Below are 21,315 nucleotides of genomic sequence, written 5' to 3' on the forward strand. Positions count from 1 at the left end.
GGGGGCGGGGACGGGACACAGACGGACACACGACACGACACCAGCAAGGGAGCATTTTATTTCTTCTCCCACCCTCCCAGCACCAAAGCAGCTTATAGAGGATGTGGGGGGAAACAGCTCATGCAGACCATCAAACCACGAGCTGAAAAAAGTGCAGATAAATGCAAACATGGTTTCCTTCTTGTCCATGGCATTTGTAAAGGGTTTTCACCGCAAGCGGATGGGGTAGGAATATAAATACATTTACAGCTCGGGGGAATCTGCTGCATCACCTCCACTGCTGCAAGCCTTTCTGCAGGTTCCTGTTTCAGGGAGATCATTTCCCGTGAGCCCCACGGAGGGCAGCTGCCCTTGCCAGGGTAGGCTTTATGTGAGGATGCGGCTGTCAAAAAAGTCAGTTTTGGGGGGGCTTGGCATCCTCACCCTCAAAAGGCAGCAGGGGAGACAGGTCAGCAGGATACCGGCACTAAACAGTGGAAGCACATCAGGGCTGATGCAGGTGCACATAGCATCTGCAGAAACTGGGAGGGCTCAGCTCCCTCAGACTGGGGCAGGTCTCTGAGCTTCTTAGGTTTCGTGCATGTGACAGGGAATCGGCCTTTATTTCTCCCCTAAAGCATGTTTCCACTCAGCACTGCTTCTGTATCCATGCTCCTTTTGTTTGGGCCAATGGCACGATCCCTGTCTGAGCTGCTCATCTTTACTGACCAGGGCAGGCTCAGCTGGGGAGGGGATGAGACCCTGCAGATCTCTTCTGCCCACCACACACTTCAGTTCAGCCCTCCCTTCCGCAGACAGATCCAGGCAGCTCATCCCTCCATCTGGGGACTATTGGAAGGATTAGTTAGCGTACATGACATGGTTACCTGAGATAGCCCAGGGCTGGATTCGTGACTCAGGAGCTCCCTCTGTTTCTAATGTTTGCACAGACTTTCAAGACAGAAGCGCTAAGCACCACCCCTTAGCATGTTTGCTGAGGGCCAGATGCTTACAGCAAACTGGGACATGGCTGGGGAACGCTGCCAATGGATATGATGAACTGTTGTGAGGAAGGGGTTGGAGCCTGGCCATTAGCAGGCACAACAGTGCACACATACCTTTCATGTATTTCCCCTTGCAGAAGGTGCCCATGGTGGAGTTTGCATCCCAGGGGCCCTCCACAGCTGTGGGTGCAGCACCCCGGGATGCTGGAGCTGAATGCACCAGGCATTTGACATGGTGTCCCCTCTCCAGGGACCTTCCGAGGCTACCCTCAACCTGCCACCCTCTCCATGCCCTGTGGGCAGTGAGACACGGAGCCACTCTGAGGGCAGGCATGAGGAAAGGGGAGATGACAGCGACAGTGGCAAGAGAAAGGGGGTGCTGTGACAGCCCTGCGCCCCAGCACCAACCCCGGACAGGCACTGCTTGCCATAAAAGTTGGGTCACATTTGTCAGACACAGGTGATTTTTATTTCTTTTCCTGCCTGAACTGTGTCTAACTGCCTGCCCATATGTTGGCTCGCTGGCGGCTCTGGGCGCCCGGGGTGCAGTCTGCCTGTGGTCAGATGGCGAGTGGCTTCACCCATGCAGGGAGCTGGCTCTGAGCTGCGTCCTCAGGTCGTGGCTCTGCTTTCCCATCTCCCATGTCACCAGCTTTCAGCTCAAGCCAGCCCTAACTATGGCATTATGCCCTGTCACTGGGGGCTCCTGCTACAGCTTACAGACCTGGCAGTATTCAAATATTGGCCTCTTTGGGATGCTTAAAATGAACGGAGCAGCCTGCCCCATTTTACAGGTTACTACTGGCCTGAGTCTGTCCCACTCTTACACTTAACTGGGAGTTTGCCTGGTTTCTGTGATAACTTCATTGCTATTTCCGTGCTATGCTCCCAACCTCCCAACCTGAAGATGCAAATATCTGTAAAAAAGCAAACCCTGTGCAAGCATAATTTCCACAGTGTCTTATAGCCCTGAATAATATTGAAATTGCCAAACCCAGGACTGCTTTGTGGCCATTATCCAGCTGTGACTTCAAGGGGGCTGAGAGAGATGCCGTGCTAAAAAGCCTTCCCCGCTTGCTTCTCGGGAAGAAAGGAAAGAGAACAACCAGCCCTGATTAAAAGCTTTTTTTATTTTATTTTTTTTTTCTAAAGCGATCTTTGCATGCAAAGATTTGGTTCAAGGAGCATTAAAATCACTGCTGTCAGTTCAGAAAGAAGGGACTGAAGGAAATCTGGGCCATTGGCATTGTGCGAGGGTTGCTATGGCAATCCCCGCAGAAAGGCGGCTTAATAGGCTTTCTTCCCAGGAAACTCAAAACTGCAGCTCGCAGGCTGCGAAGCAGCGCGTGCAAAAATATTTTCATGAATAGCATTTCTGTGGAAAATTTTGTTGGCTGTTTACGGCCTCCCTTCAGAAGCAGGGTGGCAAGGAAGGTGTTTGAAGATCACCTAGCGGTGGCTGGTGACACAAAGGGGTACAGGAGATGTTGCAAAGGGACCCGCGGGCGGCAGCAGGGGTGCAAAGGGAATGGCAAATTTCTCTGCATGAAACAGGCGTTGTGAGCAACTTAAAAACACGTACTGTCATGATCTGGCTTTGCACACCAAGAGATGCTTGAGTAAAGACAGGACCAATGAGCCGTTTGCCGTGAATTCTGTGACTCCGCACAATGCTATTCCTGAAAGCAGCAAAACGCAAATTATGCTGTCTCTCAGCTCTTCCCTGTGATATTTATCACATTAAAAAAATAATGACATTGGCTAAAATATTCATGAATGCTCACACTCTGCTTTTCTCAGTGGAAGCTTCAGAGAATACCAGTGATTCAGGGCTTACCTGAAAAAAAACCCTACCCTTAAATATAGTGGATTAGGGAAACATATTTCATCTTAATGGAACAAAAGAAAGACTAGGGATTAAAACATGAGACTGCAAGAGAGGATATCTCTGGCGTCTGGCAGACCTTCATTTCATGACGTCTAGCAAGTCACATAAATCCCTCTGTGCTTCTGTTCCTCTGTATCACCTGTAAGCTGGTAATATTACAAGCCATGATTTACTTTCCCAGGTACTACAAAATTTAATTATTTTGGTGGTTTTGACTGCATGTTAGTAATATAATATATAATTTAACATGAAGAAATGATAGTCAAATATGTACATGTGCATCTTATTGGGAAAAATAAAACTCCTCCCCAGCCTGGCATATGACAAGGAAGATTGTCCTTTTTCTTCAGCAGTAAATACTTTGTGCTTTGGAGCAAAGAGATCTGAGTATATCTCTGGTAAAGCCAGGAAATTCCACGTTATCGCAATGTGTAGCACAGAGCTAACCCACAAGTCTTAAAATGTCATGAGTTAGGTTTAACCTGCTGTACATTTTGCTGTGGGTCTATTATCCATTTCATCTGCAATTCTAGTGATGCTCTCTCTTGAGGCAGTGATAATTAGTGCATTGGCTGAATAAAACCTGCACTTATTGCAAGACAGCTGTGTGGCCAGGAGAAAAAAAATAAACCAGAATCATACCATATTTAAAAATTAGAAAGAAACATAGAAAAAATGACTTGCAATGACTCAGGATGGGAAAACAATAGGTAAGGTCTGAATGCTTCGCTCTCCACCAAGTTTGTGGCCGTCTGGCAGAATCATGCCATTTCCCCATGTTATGTAAAGACATTACTGACCTCACAACATTAAGAGGAGAGTCTGAGCTCCTAATTTCTAGATTCAACGTCGGGCTCACATTATGAAACTGGAATCAGAAAAGTGTGAAGATCTTGGCATCTGTGACGTTTCTTTTGTAGGTTCATCTCAGCTATAGGGAAGTTTTAAAGACTCATTACAAAAAAGGGAAAAAACGGTGTGCATGTCTTTTACTTCTCTGTTAACTGGGACAAGTCAGACGTAGGAAATCCCAAACAAGCTATAGCAATCCTTCCTCTGTCACCCACGGACAAGGATGTGACAACAGCATAATTTTTAATGGTTGGGAAAAATGATCCATGGAGGAGCAAAGCAAGTCTCCCAAGGCCCCACAGCAAATTACAAATAAAGCTTTGAAGATTTATTGAACTCCAACACTGAACTTCCTTCTCAAGTTGATTATATAATTGAATTAGATTATTTAACACTAAAAATTCAGAAGTTAGTCTGTTCTTTAACATACAAGTTAATGAAAAGATGGGATGGAAGCTGAGCTAGAGCTGCTTCATTTCTACCCAGGTGTGCAGTTGGAAAACTACTGGCTGGTTAATTCTGTTCTTGGTAGTGAATGACTGCAGGACAGTGCCCTCTGTTCATCCTTCAAGCCCTTTCAGGTAGTTAATACACAAAAGGCATCAGTTGCTTGATCTTCAGGAGCCAGGCAGCACGCATCATTTTATCAAAGTTTTGTGCTTTGGAGCTGCAGATGAAGGAGAGACTATAGACCTTTAGGGACCTCAAGCAGGTCTCTAAATTGAAAGCTATGTTGAATCCAATTTAAAAAATGCAATTTACATGTGATTATAGCTCATCTGCATAAAATGCAGTTGTTTCGCTGCTATTTTTGGCAAGCTTAAGCTTCAAGAAGTCCTTTCCTTCGCACTTTCAAAATTACTCATTTGCATTTCTCATTTTCTCACCTTTGTTTCCCTGAAGCCCTAAATGTCAGAGGATCAAAGGATAATCAGGGTTACCTGGCTGCACGGGTGCCTGAAGACTATGCTGGGACCTGCCTTCCCCGAGCCACTAAGAAGTCTTGTATTTGGAGCTGAAACACAACTGTGTTATCTGAATAACCAGGGCTTCCCTGCATTCAAAAAAACCTATTCTTACATCAGATACGAGGACTTAATCCACTCAGTTTTGTTCCCTGAAGATTCAACCAAAGTTTATCCAGCACTAGCTTGTCTGAAGGCATTCAGAAATTGTCACAAAACCTCCTTTGGAGCCGCAGCTAAAGGGGCCCGGTGATGACAATGGATGAGCTCATGCTTTTCCTTGCAACAAGCAGGGCTTTGTTCAGCTCTGGGGATGGGAGCCGTGAATGGCAGGGAATACACCAAGTGTCAGGGTCAGATGACGCAGGAGCAAGAACTTCAGTTGTTTTCAGTGGTGGGTTAGTTAGAAAGGTTAAAAAATATGTTTTACAAACGTGCTGGGGAGGAGGGGAGAGTTTTGTGCAAAAGCCATCCAGCCCCGCTTTCTTCTGCGGGTGAGGAGTGTTTGCCCATGCACCACAGAGCCTGGTCTCTCTCCCACTGACGCCTGTGACAAAATTCTGGCTTTAAGCAGCAGAACAGCGATTTGATAGTCTGCAGTGCTGTTCTGCGGCACTAACCATGACTCCTTTAATTTCACCCTTCAATTGCCATAACCACAATTTTTCCTATAGAAACAGTAATGTAGAACCAACACAGTAATAATATCCTACTGCTTGTGTATCAAAGTGGAAGACGCTCTACTGAAAAAAAAATAATTTAAAAAAATCCAGGAACTAACCAGGAAGGCATTTTAAGTACCATGGTTTTATCTTTTGTGTATTATTTTTTGTGTAATCCCAAAATAAAAGCTCTCAAGTGAAATTCTTCCCAAGTGAAACCTCATGTAGAACAATAGCAGAGACTGCAAATACTGTTAAACGGCTGAAAAGGTTAAGAAGGGATTTACGTGAAAAACCCGGAGACCATTAATTCAGGTTCCTATTTTGAGATCGGCTTGATGATAAGCGATTAAGACAAAGACAGAAACAAACTCATAACAGATGCCAAGATATGCTGGTTTACTACCGAGAACAAATAGTGGAATTATCTGCTTCAGCAAAAAAACTGAGCCACATAATAAATATTTAGATAAAGAAACATTAAGAAATCATGGAGTTGCTGTACTTCTTTTCCTTGGACTCCCGTGTTTTAAAACAATGCAATAAATATAGCTGGATGATTAATTTTGCAGAAATAAAGAAAGGGTGTTAACCTGAAATGAATCACAGCTCATGAAGTTTATGTCATATTACTGAATTGAAGGAATTTCCTCCAGCCCAGGAACATTTTGAGTGACACCGCCGCCGAACGGCATGCTCAGAGTGCCACCTGATGGCTGAGCCTTGCTTTCTTCTCACCCAGCTGCCTTCAAAATGTAATAGGGCCGTCCGTGATCTCATCGCTGTTCTCTAAAGCTACAAGAAAAAGCTTCTGCTTAAATTAAAAATGCTCATTTGCTCAGGAAGGGGCATCTTCGGTGTTACGTTCCTACCCACTATTGTCAGTTTGATCCAGCAGACTGCTCTGCTCCCGACCTTCATTGCAGCGGGTGTATCTGGGGGATGCCCTGTGGTGCTCGGGGGGGCTCAGTGGCTTGGGGATTGGCTTGAGATGGGGGAGCACCACATCATCTGGGGAGGAGAGGCCTGGGAGATCAGCCACAGCTCCAGGTCGTTCCCAGACAGGAAGAGTCAGCTCCAACCTTCAGAGAATGAGAGGCCTATGGAATTTCAAAAGACACCTCAAAATTCACATTTTGTGCATTAAATAAAGCCACCCTCAGTTTCCACTCCATTCTGCCTTCTAAAATTCCCACAGATTTGGAAATGGGGATGACTCCTGCCGGGAGCACAGGCTGGATGAAGCAGGTAACACCCACCAAGCTGCAGCCTGGATCGCATTCCTCTGTATTGACACTGCAGAGAAAACACAAGTTTTTTGCCTGATCTCTGCCAAGACAGCAGAACAGCCTCTTCCTTCGGCACTCCGTGTTGGAGTCAGACAAGATCACGTCCTTGAACGCCTCATCCAGGTGGTGGAAACAGGGCCGTGGTCCCACCTTCCCTTGCACTCATGGGCAGGCTCTGACAGAGGGGAAGGAGAGTGTTTGCTCTTCCCCACGGAGGACAGGCAGCAGGCGTGAACTTGCTTTCTGGGCAGGGGATGTCCAGGTCCCCTTCCAGACAGAGGCACTATTCCAATTGGCTGCTATAAGAAAAAGATCTCATTCTGTTTGATATCCAGTTTTCACGTAGATGGGCTCGGCGTTGCCACTTGCATTGGCCAGTACCTGCTAAGACACACTGCAGTCTGAGGTTTGGCTTTCTAGCTGGAAGAGGTGATCACAGAACAGCTGCAGAGGCTGTTCAAGCTGCCAGAATATAAAATAAGTATGATTGAAATATTGCTTTGTGTTCTTACGTATCTCTGGTTCTTAGGAGAAACTGCAGGCAACGCTTGCATACAGCAAGTTACAGTTTGATCTTTCCCAGAAGGGACCAAGAAAGCAGCTCATCATTATTTTTCAAATAACTATATTTAGTCTTTAAAACAGTGTCTCTCATTCCACTACTAGGGCATGAAGCTGATAAGAATTCAGAAAAGGTATTCATTATGGCACCGTTTGTAGGAAACGAACATCAAGGATGATCTCACTTCATTTGAGGATCCTTGGGGGGTAAAACACAAATCCCTCCAGAATCTCATACTCTCTGCAGAAAAACAGAAGAGGTAGCAGTCTTACAAGCCAGGTGTATAAGCAGAAGATAGATATCCGGGCTGATATATAACAGAACAGTATTTTCCTATGATGGCAATGAGACACTGGAGCAGAGGCCCAGAAACAGGTAGACTTTCCATCCCTGAAGATTCTGAAAACTCAACTGGAAAGTGTCTTGAGCAACTCCACCTAACTTCAGTCAGGCCTGTTTTGAGCAGGAGGCTGGACTAGATGACCTCCAGGGGTCCCTTCCAACCCAGATTATTCCCTGCCTTGGTGATACAGACAAGGGGAACGTCCACCCTTCCGCTCAGACCAGCAGTCGATGAATTTAATGTTGCCTTTCTCTCCATGGGAAGGTTGCACCAACCCAGCCAGAGCTAAGAAGCTGCTGAATCACCCCGCAGTCATGTCAGGCCAAGTCCTGCAGCATCACCCTTTAGGAAACTCTTCTAGCTGAGGCTGACCAACATGAGTGTGCGTCATCCCTCATTACAGTAAACTCCCAGAGGCCATTACCTTTAAGCAAACACAGTATTTCAAATCCAACTGACAAAGCAAAGTTTGGGGACTATCTAGCACACCCTTTCTTTTTGAAAATCCCCATTAAACACAGGCACATTTCTTACTCATCACACTAGCTTTCCTGCAAAACCTTCTTCCAACCTGTCCATCAGAGCTGAGCCCCTTTTCACCATCCAAAAGCAAAGCTTCTTCATTAATAGCAGCTGTCAGTTTGTCCAGCTGGGCCAAACTGCAGCTCTTGTTGAGCCTGTGTGGACCTTACAAAATGCCCAAACAGCATTTTGTTTCAATTGCTTCCCTAAAGCCCATCTGAGTTGGATGACGTCGGAAGATGGACAACAAGGAGATGTCTTCCCTCCATTCTCTTAGAGAAAACACTCCTCAGGTTTTCTTCAGGTCAAGGTTACATTTATTATCAAAGCTATTTCTGCTTTGTCATTGCATCCTGTGGATGCATGGTCCTATGAATACAATCACATTTCCACAGTGGATCTCTGCTGTGTTTTTTGACCAGTTTTGATTGGAAAATTCCTGACCTAACACCTTTTTCTGCTCAATTTTCACTTTATATTTGCCTGATTTTACAGAGTTAACTGCTACGCACTGTAGAACCCTTTGTGGTCTGAAAAGCTTGGAGATGGCCTGTGAAGGGGCACTGGGACATGCCTGAAAGGACACCCAGTGTCCCCTTGCAGACAATGGTTAACCCCACAAATTTCAACATGATGGTGCAAAGGGAGTGAGCAACCCCTCCACAGCACACAGCATGTGGCCAGGCACGAAGGCAGGGCAGGCTGGACCATCCCCTGACTCTGCTGCTGCTGGGGGTCCCCCTCAGTGAGGTCCCCAAGGACGAGAGTAGACCAGGGCTAACAGCATCTGCTGCCTACCCTCCTGACCCTGCTTCAATTACTCTCCTGCTGCCAGACGTGATTCACAGACTGAAAACCAGAGGGACTGCTGCAGCACTGTGGTGTGACTCCTGCACAGCACAAGCCAGAGTCTCTGCCACTAACCCCTGCAGCAGAAGAGAATTATTTTTCCCTTGTTACATGAACATGTATCTTCTGGGACTCAAGCTCATGACATGCTGCATTATGTACTTACCAGCAAGGAAAATAAATGGGCTGTATGTCATTCTCAGAGATTAATTAAATGGCTACTGAGCAGCCCAGGTTCCTCGGCTAGGAAAAATCTTCAGGAGGTACTGGAACACATCAACCTCCAGTAATGTGTAATACTATCACTCTTGTCACCATCCTCCCTCACCGAGGTCAACAAAACATTTTGCAATGCACTGGTGCTTTCATATCCCCTCTGGGAAGAGCGTGATCAGCTGAGCTACCAGCTGACACCTTGTTCTGCTTCAAAAATCTTGAGGTTTTAATAGGGCCCTGGAAGCAAAAGAAGGGAGGCAATGAGCCCATCACAGTGTGCCCTGCCATTTCTGGAGGCACGTTCACTCAGATGCAGACTCGCTGAGGACTTGTGTTTGCTGCTCATCAAAGCAACACCAGAAACAAACCTGCCAACTGAAACGCTGTGTTCATGCAAGCCAAAGCAAGTACCAGCCGCACGAGGACTGACTTTGTAACTGACTTCACTTCTTTCCATTAGCTCACACAAACAGCTGCAAGCCGTCTCTGAAAGTCAGCCCTGGCTTCAGCGGAGGTGAAATAGAAATGGGGGGAAATGCACGCAGGAGCTGGTGGTGGCAGAGGTAGCCTGCAAATGCAGTCGCTGGCTGCAGCGGTGTTAATGTACCCGCAGAACAAGTTTATAAATTATTTCAGCAATCTTCGTGCTAAGTCTCAACTCTGAAAAATCTGTGAATGAGCTGATAACTTGTACAAAGTGTACAAGAGCAGGAGGCATGGACAGAGTTTGCTCCTTCTTCAAGCATCCCAAGGTCCCCATGGAGCCCCCCAGCCATCACACCAGCAGCGCAGGGTTGAGCTCGCCCGGTGCCTGGGGTGCAGCCCCTCCATTTGGGGCTGCCAGGGCACGTGCAACTCCCAGAGCAGCAATTCTTGTCCAGCCCCAGGCTGGCCAAAAAGCCTAGTAGGAAGAGGTAGAAATATTGCAGGGGACAAAGGCAGGTGGCTGAGGGGACTAGGGCTCCAGTGGTGGCTTGCTTGGGTCTGAGCCTTATGGACCTCAATACCTTGACCAGATGCTACTGAAAAGCATCCTTCATGTCTGCCACTGATTTTGCTGCTCCAGTCAAGACTCAGCAGTTCCAGGGAACTGTCTCAAAACCAGAGGGGATGTTACCTTGGTTGCATGCAGTACTGAGGAACTGCTGCGAACATTCATCTTAGGGGCTTAGAAGACAGAAAGCTCTTACAGTGGAAAACACAGAAGATAAAAGGTGGACTTAACCTGAAGGACATGTCTAGACTGCCCCACGCGAAGCACAGTGCAGAAAATGCCAGCAGCGGGATTCAGGGAAACATCAATATATTGGTGCAGCTCAAGGCATGGGGGTAAACTTATACTTTGTGCAGAGCTGGTGTTTCTGAGTTCCCTTTTCATTGCAGGGAACAGAAAAGGCTGTCTGGTGGGACCGCTTGTGTGGATAGTGCTATGGCTGTCATCACTGCTGTCCTTGGGAAGGGAGGCACAGCTGCGAGACATACCCTGCTGATTTGTTAGTTGAATTTGCAAGAATAATTAAATACATATAAAGCAGAGGACAGGCACGAATTTCCTTTCGTTTATTCCTCAAAATAAGTACATTAAAAAAATGTAAATGCTTTCAGGTTTCAGCCATGGGGAAAAATCCAGGAAGTCTGTTTTTCCTTGCCTTTCCATGCCCTCCCATGACATTTACGAGGTCTCATCTGCTTCATCGCCATCCCAACCACACAAATGATGCTCTGTTCTCTCTCTGTTCACCCAGTCTCCCTTACCTGGCACTCAAAGGCACAAATACACAGCGTGGTTACAGCTGGAGCCACAGCTTGCACAATCAATACTCCCATCACTCAGAGACAGAAAAACCCAGAGCAGAAAGACTGTGACATTGCAGAGGGCATTCATGGAAACAAGTGAACCGGCAGTTATCTGCCAGACCATGACTGCCCACTTCCAGGCTGCTTTGGGCATCTAACACCAGAGCTCTGTGGCTAAGCAGGGAATTTGGATTTCCCTCTTGAGCCCTGAGCCACAAGCACACTGATGCCCGCAGCAGGAATGTGACTGCCCCCATTTCTCTTTGCAGGTGGAGCAAATGTGCTAAAAGACCTTCTAGCATCTCATGTTGTTTTGCAGACAGAGGGCTGTCAGGCCTGGCTGTCACTTGTCCTCATTCCCGAGGCAGATCCGCGTTGGCAGAGAGGTGGAAAACTGCTGCTTCCCCTCTTTGCTTTTATTCAGGGAGGCTCAAAAAAAAAAAAAAAAGATGCTTACTGGCAAAATTTGTGGAGTTAACTATAAGAGATCAATAGCTGCAGGATTTTCATACCATTTGAGACTACTCAGCACAAGGATAACAGCTGCTTTTGGCTTCTGAGAAAGGTCTGGAAAGAAACTGTCACTCAGCTATTCAGCCAGATGCTGTTTATCAAACAAAAAGTTATTTGCTTCACAAATAAACGCTCCTGAATTTGATTTCACCTCATCAAGAGGGTACCAAGTACCTGCACTATATGCTGCAAAGAAGCTCAGAATTAAAATCCAGCCCTCACATGCGTCAAATAATGGTCTAGAGAGGGTGGGCACCGGTGGGGTAAAAAATGAGCAAGTGCAATATCAACAAGGGGGAATGAACATTAAACAGTGCTGTGTGCAGGTACATGTGTGATGGCAGTACATCTTCTGCAGTAAGCCCTGTACAACCCTATTTTTATCACTCTTCTGTGACCCAAATACTGCAAACACAACACTCTGGAACTGTCTCCACACAGCAGGGCTGGTTCGTGAAACAACGTCCCTGTTAAACCATCTGCACCCCTCACACCTACCAGCTTATATTCAGCATTTCTGGAGCAAGTGGGCAGTTTTCCAGCCTCCTGTGCAGGAGAAAGAGGATTTTTTTTCTCAGTACCCTTGGAAACAGTAGCTGTGTGCAGCAGGTTGGTGTCTCAGAGGGCTGAACAGCAGGCAAGTCTCAGGCTCTCCACGGGGCAGTGGGGATGCAGGGAAGAGCGGCAACATCTCCCTGTGACCCTTAACTGATGCTCCTCGGTTGGCCTGAACTCACAGAGATAGACTGGAGATGATGGTAGGCAAAGCAGCCAGGAATTAATTAATGTATAAACAAAACTCTTTCAGAGGAAACATGAGCGACCTTTGCAGAAACAGTGAGGAAATTATTTATTGAGGAACAATCCTGGCACACCCGGGCTGGCAAAATGTGCCCACGTGCCTGAAGACAGAGACCCTGAGGAAATCCTGCACAAACCGTGCTGCGGAGGGCTGCGACGTAAACCCAAACCCACCCAGGGGAGGATATGCTTTTGAAGCTAAAAGGCAAAACCAAAGCACAAGGACAAATGGTTATAAACTGATCATCAGCAATCTTAGGCGGGACACTGCAAGACTGCGACTAGCTGGGACGTTTGAGAACAGGGTGGCAGGAGCAAAAATAATCCCTTTCAGGAAGAGGCTTGATGAGTTTATGGAGGGGATTTGTACAAATAGGTGTTTGCTATAGCCAGGGTCATCAGGCAGTGACCCCCAAAGCGCCAGCCAGCGTGGCACTGCTGCGTGTTGGCTCTTGACCCTGCAAGGGCACAGGACGGTGCCTACCCTGTGGCTAAGCTGTGTGCCTGGACACGAGCCTCTGCTCCGTGCTAGGTGATTCCATGTGAAGGGGCTGTGCTCACATCTGGCAGCTGTGGAGCTGTTTGCTAGAGATAGAACAGCTGAGGACCTGGAAGGGTGCCCTGGGTGTTGGCCCATTGCCTATCACAGGGACTGAGGGCCTGAAATTGCCTTTATTTGCTTAACCTCTTATAAAAAACAAGACGGAAAGCATTTCTTGGAAGTGCTACCCGCCTCCTTATGCTAAACCAAGAGGAGCAGAACAAATCCCTTGGGTCAGCACGTTGAACTTCACAAGCAGAAACTCAGGACCACATTTTTCACCAAGACTTCCTATGGTCCACTGCTGTTTGGCCATGGTTATATTTATTTTTTGTTGTTATTGAAAGGTAAACCTTCTGTTGTTTTACCATTGGTATGAGGTGTTCTCAGCCAGTAAAAGTTGGCTTAGGCTGAGTCTTTAGGTCATATCAACACTAAAGTAAAAGCTTACAGTCCCAGGCAGTGTTTGATCTTCTAACCAAGTTGTAATGCAGTTAGCATCTTGCCTTTCGAGATGTCTCCTGTGCATAGGTTTGCACATACAAATTACTTTGCTGGCTGAAGTCACAGATTTTGCATTTCTGCAGCCAGAAACAACCAAGAGACAAAAAAAAAAAAAAAAAAAAAGCTGGCTAAGCTTTAGCCTCATTACATTTTTTGAAAAGACCTCTATTAACCTAAACCTCTTGCTCACTGAGCTTCTTAGTGTTTCTCCTACCATTTACATTTGTGAAGGGCTTTTAAAAACCACTTTACATGCCAGCATTTATGTTGATGAGTTGTAGTTAAGAAATCTACTCAGTCTGAAAAATGCAGACACATTCCTCTGCTTCCATTTTGTGGTTTCATTTTTGCAAAATCACAACCTTTTTCTCTTCACCTGGCACTCAATGAGAACAGCGGCAGTGTCCTGTCTGAGCAGTTTATTAGACACCTCACAGCCTCACATCTTTAGGAACTTAACACCAGTGGCTAAAGACGTATCAGCACCCTATAAACATCTGCCAGTGCATTCTTGGCACTGTGAGCAGACAGGCTGTCCTCTCCCTCCACACAGGCCAGGCCACTGAAAGTGAGGAGGGGCTGAAGATTTTGCAAGACTGGATGCAGACTCCCTGATAGCTTTGGAGAATCATGCGTTGCGAGACAGAACTCAGAGCCGGGTTCTCCCGCTAAATGACAGAGCTGAATCCTTCTCCCTACAAATCACAGAATCATAGAATGGGTTGGGTTGGAAAAGACCTTAAAGATCATCTAGTTCCAACCCCCTGCCATGGGCAGGGACACCTTCCACTAGCCCAAATTGCTCAAAGCCCCATCCAACCTGTCCTTGAGCACTTCCAAGGATGGGGCATCCATAAGCAATAATAAATCCACAGGCAATAATCCCTCTTCTTGCACTGCCAAAATGCCATTAGACAATATTTATTTTCTTTGTACAACTAGCTGTTTTGTAAAATTGTGAAGCCAACAAAGAAGTCTAAGCCCTGCTGTTTTCAGTTAGAAAAGTGACAAGTCAGGTCAGCAATAAATGCCCTCATGAAAGCTGAGGAACTGCATTTCTGCACACCGTGACAATACAGCAGCCACTAACTACTGCATCTTATTTTGGGAAGTGTGTCATGCACTCCAGTTATATATAGAAAACAGTAGATTAGGTGATGCCCTGTTCTTTCAAGACTCCCATGAGATTTAGGGGACCAAGCACGCATCTGGTGCCCAAGCACAGGAGCATGTCAGGCAAAACGGGTAAGCAGAGAAGAGAAGAAATGGAATTGTTAACAACCTGTAAGGCAGCAGCTGTGCATGGTGGAGAGCAAGGATCTGGAGCAGCGTACAGAAATAGAAAGCTGGTACCGTCCCTCCTGCTTCCTTCTCAAATGAAACCTACTTCCATCAAACTGTAATAACACTGCAACCAAGGGAGCCTGTGGCTTCGTGCTTCACAGCAGAACCATTCTGGTGAGATTTAAGAGTTACAGCAAGTATTGAATCACAAAGAAAATCAAGGAGCAGCACAAGACACTGCTAGGTGTTGCCAAAGGTGGGTTTTCCACCCACAGGGAGGAGGGGTGAGACAACCTACAGCAGAGGGTGACCTTCTGCCTTGAAGGGAAGAACAATGGTCAGTGCATGTAGAGGAATGAAGCTGGGTTAATTAGCATTGATAATATACAGCTGTGGGCTGGCTTCAGGGGTGGTGGGTTGGCTGATGTAGATAAGGTGCAGCTGTGGCTGGTGCTGTTAAGTGGTTGAGAGCCAATGAAGAGGGAGCAGCCGAGGAAGAAGGAAAGAGAGGAAGAAGCAAGAGAAGAGAGAGTGGGCTTGGGATGAGTAGAAGGCAGCAAAGGTATTGTATGAAGTGTATGCTGGTATGAGGTGGTGAAAGACCTTGTTGCAGCTTGATAGTTTGGAGGGTGCTGCAACAAGTGCAGACAATAGACACTCCCAACACACCCAGCAGCTCGTACCATGGCTGGAAGTATCCAGGTGCCTGTTGCAAAGAAATGAAGCGTTTAACTCTTTGACATGAGGAACAGGGTAGCTTTCATCCATATGAGTTGCACAAATGGCCAGAGTTGCCTTGCATTCATACGTTAGCTGGCTTCTGCAGGTGGGCTGGTGGTCTTGCATCCCTGTGGGAGGTAGGACCCACCAGGGGACAAGCCACTTCTTAAAAGGCGACTTCATCTGAAGGAGAGGCTGAGCTTAAGCTCAGGTTGGCAATCACAAGTAGGGACTGTAGTGCAGATGTTTGTGCAGGAGGGCATGCATCTCACGGAAAGGCCTTGGAGAGAGCAAAGCTAACTGCGTTACTGCTGGGGAAGGCTGCTCTGCTGTTGGTTGTGGTGGCTTATCTCAGCAGTGCCTCCATCCAGATGCAGCTGGTGTCGGAGCTGAGGTGGGCCACTGAGGTCAGGCTGGGAACGCCAGTTCAGCTCATGGGTTCAGACTGAAGCAGGTATGCGAGTCAGCACAGCCATCTCCCCTGCTCCCCGGTGTCACTGGTCTAACTCCTCATCGTGCTGGGTATTGAACCAATACATAGAAAGATCTAACCGCTAACCCAGGAACCGGCAACTCAAAGGCCAGATAGCAAAACAAGATTTTTCTGGGCCTGTGGTAATGACTGCCACCCACAAACACTACTCCCTTGCAAGCTAGAACACAGACCAGAAATACAGAGCACACAGAGAAAGCTTCACCTTAAACACACAGCCTGGCAATCACTAATGTAAGTGATGCAATGCACTGTCTACCTTAATCCAGCTTATGTGGAAGAGAATGTATTCATTGTCAATGTGCTACACAAGCCTATAAAACCCCCGCGAAGGAGTGCTCTTTGTTGCATGAGAACTCCAGCACGCCATAAAGCAAGAGGCACTCCTATTTTTGGCAGCTGAACACGTAAAACCACGGAAGGGTGTGGGAATCAGGAGAATAGTCAGCAACATGAAAAGAAGCAAGATTTTAATGTGCTTCTAGTGAGTATCGAGATTTTTTTTTTACGTGCCCTGTCAAAGCTCTGTGAGCAGTACTTTGTCTTCAGAAAACATTTGGGAGCTGTCTCTGAATGAGGCCTTCTCTGGAGGTTTCAGATGGAGCAGCTGAAACATGCCTCCCCCTCCAGCTGCCAGCCTTAATAAATCAGGGAAGTTTCCACGTGAGTCCTTTCTGCCTGTTGAACTTCCAGAAGATCACAGGATCAGAAGATGAACAGGAAAGGGTCTGGGAGGTTGCAGGTTTTCCAAGCATGCCCAGAAGTTAACGGCACATCAGGATCCCCAGCTGGGTAGGAGCCATCCAGCACCTCCATTCACGTGATGGGGCAGCAAGCGCAGCTCCAGGGTGCCACAGGAGCGGTCATCTCCTCTGGGGGGTGGCTAGCAGCTGGTACAGCCTTGGCCAGTGAGTCACTGGTGGTGGCAACCAGCTGTGGCTGGCGTGCGGAGCCAGGGAGGCTCTGCCTGGCACAGCAGACCGCTCTCACCCTAGCTGCCGGCAGGCCAGGGGCAGAAGCCGGTGGCATCAATCCTGCATGTGATGTGTGAGATCAGGCAGGTCCAGGCTCATGCGGGAGCATAGGCTGAATGTGAGTCAACCCTGTGATGCTCTTGCAAGGAGGGTGCTCTTGGCTGTATTTATAGAACTAATAGCTAAAATATGAGAAGCAATTATGCCACGCTGCTAATTACTAATGGCTCCTCAGCTTTAGTTCTGTGTCCATTTTTGGGAACAGTGCTTCAAGAAACAGGCCCGTGGTGAGCATCTATGGGAAAGCCACCTCAGCACCAGAAATTTAAATAAGGTGTGATGTTATTCTGTGATGGAATACTGAAGCTGTTTGGGTGCTTAACCTATGAAAGCAAATGCTAAAAGGGGAGCTGGAGAAACAGCTGTTTTCTGTGAATAATAGGAGATTAGTTATTTATTACTAATGATTACTTAATTACTTTCTAGATTTATGGGGATAGAGTAAGAAGGGGAAAAAATCAGTATTATTTAAATCTTTAGATGAAGAGTGAACCTGTTAGGAAAAACTTGCTAGCTATAGAAGTAGTAAAAACCTAGAAAAGGCTACCTGCAGAGGATGTGGATTCTCTGAGAAGGTTACACAAATATTGGTCTCTCATGATCTGTTGATATTAATCCTCTTTTAACACAAAGGTATTCATGAGATGATCCCCTTAGGTCCCTCCCAAGCTGATTCTGTGACTTAGTGACTGCCAGGTGTCTGTTTTCTGTGTTTCCTATTAAAAAGCATCTTCATTTGGTGGCTGTGGGCTCCTGAAGTGTGCTCCCACACAGCCAGTGAAGGCATGTTAGAGGTGCCCATCAAAATTTTAACATCCTGTGTAGTAAGTATAGTGCAGCCTCTCACACCAACTGGTGTCCAAAGCCAGTTAGGAACAAGGAACAACAACACAACCCGAGCTCTCACGGGTGCTCTGAAATCAAACTCATCAGTGTCAGTGAAATCTGCTGAGGCTGTGATGAAACTAGTAATGGTATAGTACAGAGTAGGATTTATATTATTTGTGGGAAACTATATAAATGTGAAGCCAGATATTGAATAAGGAGTTTCAAGATAAATATTTAATAACTTTTCATACACTGTTAAAAAAGGGTAATTACAACCTGTGTGCATTGGGCAGCTGAATTAAAGTGCATTTCCTAAGTTAAAGTACACTTCCTAAGTTTTGAGGGCACCTTGAGGGCTTTACTTAGCCACATTACCATCACAGCACGGCTTCCTGTCTGTAAGAATTTAACAGAACCTTATAGCTACTTTAAAGTGGATGATGCATTAATTTCCAAAGAAGAGTAAGCTAAATAGAAATATTATTTCTAATAATAATAATAATAATAAAAATAAAAATGACCTGTACTAGAAGACTTAGGAGTGAAGATACTCAAGGAATCAAAGGTATCTTTGGGGTAACCAAGTCAAGGCAACATCTCATATAGTTTCCTTCAGAAATTCTCTCTTCTCATTCCCAGACTGGCTCACTTCTATCTATCGGTATTTCTGCCCTCAGCATCCATTAACTTAAGTAATTGCTTTTTCATCTTTGATACTTACCCTACTATTTAGAGAGAGCAATCATACATTTTTTCCTCAGCTTTCATTTCTCTGGGCTACAAAACCCAGCTCCTTTAATGCCTTCCACTAAAGCAGGTCCTTCACTGTCCTGGTCTGTTTTGCACCTCTTGTAGTCATTAAGCTTCCCTGAGTGGGAATGACCAAAAGTGCATATGATATTTCATATTGCATATGATATTTCAAAGGGGGTTTCCCTACTGCCCTGTGCAATGACAGTCATGCTTCCCTTTCTGTACTGGAGATATTGTCTCTGGTGCATTGTAGGAACATCTTCACATTTATGGCCACACTGTAGGGACAGCTGTGTAGAAATACATGAGAAAGCTCTCCGTGAGGTAGTGCCAAAACTGAAAGTGATACTGTAGTGACCACTCAAATTTCCATATCAGGTTCTGTGCAGCTTCTGTGAGTCAAGATCAATTGGCCTTGCATTACGTATAAATATTGCATCTGCCAGTCTCCAGTCATATGGCATCATCCTATATAGCATCATCCCCTAGGAAGCAAGTGGGAATGCAATTGCATCATGAACTGGTAGATGTGCTGGTATGTGGCTGTTTTTGTATCATATGATCAGAAATTGCACAGTTACTGAAAGTCCAGACCTTTTCCATGCTCAGGTCCTTGAGATATTCAGCTGATTTTGCTGAACAGCTCTCTGAATTTATAGGAATACAGCCTTATGAGCTGAGATCAAACCCAAATCTCCCAGGGTTTATCCTTGTGCTGACTCAATCACTGATTATTTTCTACTACCACCTCTTCAGTGACCCCCTAACCTAATAGGAAAACCTGCCTAAATCATTGTCATATGACTGTTACCATCCTTGATTATTTGGACTCACTGACTGGGGCCCTGACCCCAACTTGCCGGTTTAACCTCAGACCTGCCTTATCATCAGACCTGTCTGACGATCCGGACTCCTGGGACAGCCTGAATATTGTCACTGCCCTGCCCTGCCGTCATGCTGGCTCCTGACGCCCCATTCCACACCCCGTCCCCCGACTCCTTCCATCAGCTGCGTATATCAGCAATATTACTATTTTTTAGTCACCTGGTTCACAGTTCTTCTACCCTCTCATGCTTTCTTATTTGTTGTTACAATCTCCTAATGTCCTCTTTTTCTGCTCATAAAGTCCTCCCAGCTGTCTTGCATTTTAGTTTAAATGGTTTCTTCACAACTACCAGAGCCTTGGTCCCAGAGATCCATGACTCGTCCACTCGTGTAGACTGCATGTATTTTTTCAGGGTCTCCAGTTTGACCAAATGAGTAAAATTTATCTTTTCCAGAAAACTCAACTAAAAAATGCACCCTGAATGTAAACTGTAAGGTTTCCACCAGGACAGAGAAATAATTCAGCCATTGGTGAAGTGGTGGAAACAGCATACACAAAAGAATTAGTAACTTGGGAAGCAACTCATGCTTGGGAAGAACAAGATAAACCAGAAACAGAACTTAAGAAACCTGCCACAAAACTGAATTAAGGGTTATAACAAAAGACAGAGACAAAATACATCAGAAAGTCAAAGCTCTGTAGAAACAAGAGACAATAAATTGGATTCTTTCCTGAAAACAGGGGTGCTGAGAAGCTGTGCAGAGGTTTCACTGGCTGTACTGCATTTCTGTAATTTATTATTTATTTTAGATTACTTGCCCTCATTGCTGTAAATTTATGTAAACCTTGCAGGGAGCCACCTCACAACTAGTCTTCTGCAGACTCCCAGCGATCCCTGGCATCCTTTTAGAAGCTCCCAAAAGGCAACTCTTGTCAGTAGATTTTAATTTGCCATATGTATTTCTTTTGAGTTTCTAATTTGAGGAAGGTTGGAAAACACAGCACACACACCATATGAATGTTCATGTGTATGTATGTTCAGCAAGATATTCTGTAAGTTATTAGATATTTTTTCTTAAGACTTTTGTACTCAATTCAAATTTGAAAGCACATCTATACATCATAGCAATGTAAATCATCCTTCTACACTAAGGCCACACTTCATGAACAGTGTCCTCTTTTAACTGATGATTTCAAAGATCTTTGTGATGAATTGGGGTGGACTCTCCCCGCGGAAGCTTTTGATCTAGTTTGGATTCTATTGTACTTGCCTAAAACCCCTCATGCTTATAGCCAAGTGAAACCATCAGTGACAGCTGCTGATCTAAAAACCACTGACACATGGTTCCTCAAGCAACACACCTACTGTTGCTAAAAAAATACCTAGTAGAGGTTGAAAATGTTTCCACTCCTTTTCTGCAGGCCACTCAAAATTATTGATTGCTAGAATATCCAAACAGCAAAACAGGCTGGGCATGAAGACAATGCCATGAAGAAAGTACTAAAAATACATAGTTCAGTTTTTCACATTTGCGGTGCTACAAATGTGATACAACTTTTTTTTTTTTAGACTTCTTTTAAACAATGCATCAAACAATGTACCTGTATGGACTCCTACCTCAGGGACAGGAAAAACTCTTGAAAAAAATTGAAAAAGACTATTAAGAATTTGCTTTGGATTCAGAAAGGAGAGTTTTTCAAAGGAGCTCAGCCTGTTTGGGTGTATTTGCTTGGTAGCCAAGCAAAACAGGAGCCGAGAGGCAATTCAGCTCTGCCCTATAAATGTATTCTAGACTACACACTAAGGGAGAAGAAAAGCTTCTCATGAATATGTTTATGCTGGAAATTAGGTTACTCAATCCTCACAGCAATGATGCTTTGGAACAATCTTTCACTGGAGGAGTAAGGCAAAGCCATTCTAAGCTGCAGCTTGATTAGCTGCAAGGATGATCCTGTGGTTGTCTGTGACAAGAAATGACAGGGTGTGTGGGTCTATGGATGGACTCTTTCCAAAGCATGGCTTTACTTGTCACAGTGGGAACTTTGGGATGCTAAGTATTCTGGAAAATCTGGCTTTTACTAGCTGTCTG

The 21,315-nt window shown here is 45.6% G+C and overlaps 1 long non-coding RNA gene across 1 annotated transcript in view; it reads left to right on the top strand.

Moving 5' to 3' along the window:
• LOC308066919 overlaps nucleotides 1-21,315 on the top strand; it is a 26,851-nt gene continuing 5,536 nt past the window's right edge. The window contains exon 1 of the long non-coding RNA XR_013929368.1: nucleotides 1-15,133. This is a non-coding gene — a long non-coding RNA (uncharacterized lncRNA). The remainder of the gene's footprint in view (nucleotides 15,134-21,315) is intronic.

Source organism: Falco punctatus, assembly GCF_963210335.1.
Source record: "Falco punctatus genome assembly, chromosome: 7".
In the NCBI taxonomy this organism is placed as follows: domain Eukaryota; kingdom Metazoa; phylum Chordata; class Aves; order Falconiformes; family Falconidae; genus Falco; species Falco punctatus.